This window comes from Hemicordylus capensis, chromosome 4 (genome assembly GCF_027244095.1).
Source record: "Hemicordylus capensis ecotype Gifberg chromosome 4, rHemCap1.1.pri, whole genome shotgun sequence".
Lineage (NCBI taxonomy): Eukaryota > Metazoa > Chordata > Lepidosauria > Squamata > Cordylidae > Hemicordylus > Hemicordylus capensis.
This window is the reverse complement of record NC_069660.1, coordinates 29,300,700-29,304,567: the sequence shown is the minus strand read 5'-3', so window position 1 is coordinate 29,304,567 and position 3,868 is coordinate 29,300,700. Positions and strand designations below refer to the sequence as shown.

At 49.2% G+C, this 3,868-nt stretch overlaps 1 non-coding gene across 1 annotated transcript; it reads right to left on the bottom strand.

The window, feature by feature from the left end:
* Window positions 1–1,702: 1,702 nt before the first annotated feature.
* Window positions 1,703–1,780, bottom strand: TRNAE-UUC (transfer RNA glutamic acid (anticodon UUC)). The gene has a single exon. It is a non-coding gene; the product is annotated as a tRNA-Glu (tRNA).
* Window positions 1,781–3,868: the final 2,088 nt, after the last annotated feature.

Here is a 3,868-nt window from a genome sequence, read left to right as displayed (position 1 = left end):
GCAGGAGTCTCTCTCAGCCCTGTCTTGGAGAAGCCAGGGAGGGAACATGACACCTTCTGCTCATCCCAGAGCAGCTCCATCCCCTGAGGGGAATAGCTTATATAACATAAGAACAGGCCTGCTGGATCAGGCCCAAGGCCCATCTAGTCCAGTATCCTGTTTCACACAGTGGCCCACCAGATGCCGCTGGAAGCCACAGGCATGAGTTGAGGGCATGCCCTCTCTCTTGCTGTTACTCCCCTGCAACTGGTACTCAGAGGCATCCTGCTTTTGAGGCTGGAGGTGCCCACAGCCCTCCGACTAGTAGCCATTGATAGACCTCTCCTCCATGAAGTTATTCAAACCCTTCTTAAAGCCATCCAGATTGTTGGCTTTCACCACATCTTGTGGCAGAGAATTCCACAAGTGGACTATGCGTTGTGTGAAAAAGTACTTCCGTTTGTTGGTCCTAGATTTCCTGGCAATCAATTTCATGGGATGACCCCTGGTTCTAGTGTTATGGGGGAGGGAGAAGAATTTCTCTCTATCCACTTTCTCCACACCATGCATGATTTTATAGACCTCTCTCATGTCTCCCTGCAGTTGTCTTTTTTCCAAACTAAAAAGCCTCAGGTGTTGTAGTCTTGCCTTATAAGAAAGGTGCTCTAGGCCCCTGATCATCTTGGTTGCCCTCTTCTGCACCTTTTCCAGTTCAACAATGTCCTTTTTTAGATGTGGTGACCAGAATTGTACGCAGTACTCCAGGTGTGGTCGCACCATAGTTTCGTATAAGGGCATTACAGTGCTCACACTTCTAGTCTCCCATTCATATGCAACCAGGGTGGACCCTGCTTAGCTAAGGGAACAGGTCAGTCATGCTTGCTACCATAAGACCAGCTCTCCTCTGTCTCCTCTGTCCTTGCTAATGCCTCCTCAAGTCACCCTCCCTGCTAACTGAGCAAAGAGGCACCTCTTCATGGTGATTATCTTAGATCTAGCAGGGGGAGAGCAACTGGCCCTATCTAGCCCCAGCACAGCATTTTTCCATTAGAGGTTCCTGATGTCTACCTTATGTTTATTTTCAGATTGTGAGCCCTTTGGGGACAGGGAGCCATTTTAATTATTTGATTTTTCTATGCAAATCACTTTAATAACTTTTTTGGTTGAAAAGCAGTATATTCTTCTTCTTCTTCTTCTTCTTCATCATCATCATCATCATCATCATCATCAACTTTCTGCCTCTCACTCTGCATGCCTTCATGGCACTTCTGATCTGCCACCTCAGGTGCTCTTCTGGTGGAACCAGGTTTGGGCAACACATCTGTTGGCACGTGAAGTAGGACATCCAAGGGTTCACCTGCTCTGAGATTGCCAGAGGATGCCCTAATGTCCCATCCTTTTATTGCATGAGGGGGCAGTTCATCTGAATCCCCCCTTTACACATACTCCCAGTACCTACCTATTTATTGGCAGCATGTGTAGAAGGGAGAATCAGTTGAACAGCCCTGCACGTGATAAGAGGAAATGCCAACAGGGCATTGGGGTGCTGTTCGCAGATGCCGTGACAGGACGTGCTGCATCCTTCTTGCATGTGCCAGGATAGTTACATAGGACGCTGCCTTATACCAAGTCAGACCATAGGTTCGTCTAGCTCAGTATGGTCTACAGTGACTGGCAGTGGCTTCTCCAAGGTTTCAGGCAAGGGGTCTTTCCCAATCCTACCTGGAGATGCCAGGGATTGAACCTGGGACCTTCTGCATGAAAAGCAAATGCTCTACCACTGAGCAATGGCCCCATCCCCTGAGGGGACTATCTTCCCATGCATTCATATGTAGTCTCCCCTCCCAATGCAAAGCAAGGTGGACCCTGCTTAGCAGAGGGGAGAATTCCTGCTCACTACCACAAGAAAAGCTCTCCTCCTGGTCTTGTGTTGATGGTAGCGCCTGTAGCATCCCAGGCCTGGTCCAAGGAGAGTAGCTGCCATTCTCCAACCATCTTAGAATTGCTGCGCCAGGATCAACACACACAGTGTCACTCTCAGCCAGGAAGCTTTTCACACAGGGCTTTTGAAGCCTTTTAACTCTCATCTGGAATGAAGAGGGTGAGTTCAGGGGCATAGCGAGCTTCCTGGGGGCTGTGGGACAAAGTGCAGGCAGGGGGGCTCCATCACGCGGGCAAAGCGCACGCACGGCCCAGCATCCCAAGCCACGCCCCCTGTGTCTGTTTCCTGGCAATCAATTTCATGGATTGACCCCTGGTTCTAGTGTTATGTGTGTGAGAGAAGAATTTCTCTCTATCCTCTTTCTCCACACCATGCATGATTTTATAGACCTCTATCATGTCTCTCCGCAGTCGTCTTTTTTCTAAACTAAACAGCCCCAGGTGTTGTAGCCTTGCCTCATAAGGAAGGTGCTCTAGGCCCCTGATCATCTTGGTTGCCCTCTTCTGCACCTTTCCCAGTTCTACAATGTCCTTTTTTAGATGTAGTGATCAGAATTGTACGCAGTACTCCAGGTGTGGACGCACCATCGTTTTGGATAAGGGCATTGTTATATTAGCAATTTTATTTCCAGTCCCCTTCCTAATGATCCCTAGCATGGAATTGGCCTTTTTCACAGCTGCCACACATTGAGTTGACACTTCCAATGAGCTGTCCACCATGATCTCAAGATCCCTCTCCTGGTCAGTCACTGACAGCTCAGATCCCATCAGCGTATACTTGAAGTTGGTGCTTTTCGTTCCAATGTGCATCACTTTACACTTGCCAACACTGAGCCGCATTTGCCACTTTGTCGCCCACTCACCCAGTTTGGAGAGATCCTTTTGGAGCTCCTCACAATTCATTTTGGATTACACTGCCTGAAAGAGTTTGGTATCATCTGCAGATTTGGCCACCTCGCTGCTTACCCCTACTTCTAGATCTCATAGTGGCCAGATTTACCCCCAAGTCCCTGTGAGTTCTCAGGGAAGAGTGGGTTTTTCACTGTGCATTATAATGTAGTCCGATTTATATCCGGGGGGGGGGGTCCACTGTTTGTGTTGGGTTTGGGGGGACAACTTTGAGTTTGCAGTAAAGCCTCCCTGTAAACTTGCGGCAAAACCTGCTGTGCGTAAATGTCCTTGCCAGGATGCCGCTAGGCAATCAAGATCTGTTTGTGGCAGCTCCGTAATCGGACAGCTTGAAAACTCAAAGCAGGTTGATTTGGGCTTGTAAACTCAAAGCAGGTTGATGTTGTGTTTTCCTCAGGCAGCTCTGAGTCACGGATAATTCATTCGCTACACAGCCTTAATTAAAATACTGCCCAGCAGGCTAAACAGAACTGGGAATTGGCCAAATGGCCAAATGCTCACCCCTGGCTAGGCGAGGGTCAGGACCATCGAATGTGGCTTCCATTTGTGATTGGGCAACCTTTACCTTGTGCAGGGCAGGGTGCAGGGTAAGGGTAGTTGGGTGTCCTCCGGAGAGATCCTTCTGGGCGTGACAAGACTCTGGACACAAAAGAAAGGAGAAGGAAAGTCGTGCAGAAAGGAGATGTGGCCGACATCCAGGACAGTGTTACCTCTCCATAACGCAGTGCCAAGGGGCCCTTCAAAGGCAGTGCCAGGGTTGTGCAACTTGTGTGGTTACACAAGCAGCACTTCTGCAAATTTCCCCATTTAGGCCAATAGGGAAATACATGGAAGCACTGCTTGCACACAACTGCCAGGGCCGGATTTCGGCACAAACTAAGTAAGCTACAGCTTAGGGGCTCACATTCTGAGGGGCCTCTTGATACCAAAAAATGACGGTTTGCATCATGCATGCAGAAGGTTCCAAGTTCCCTCCCTGGCATCTCCAAGAATGGGCTGCGAGAGACTCCTGCCTGTAACCTTGAAGAAGCCCCTGCCA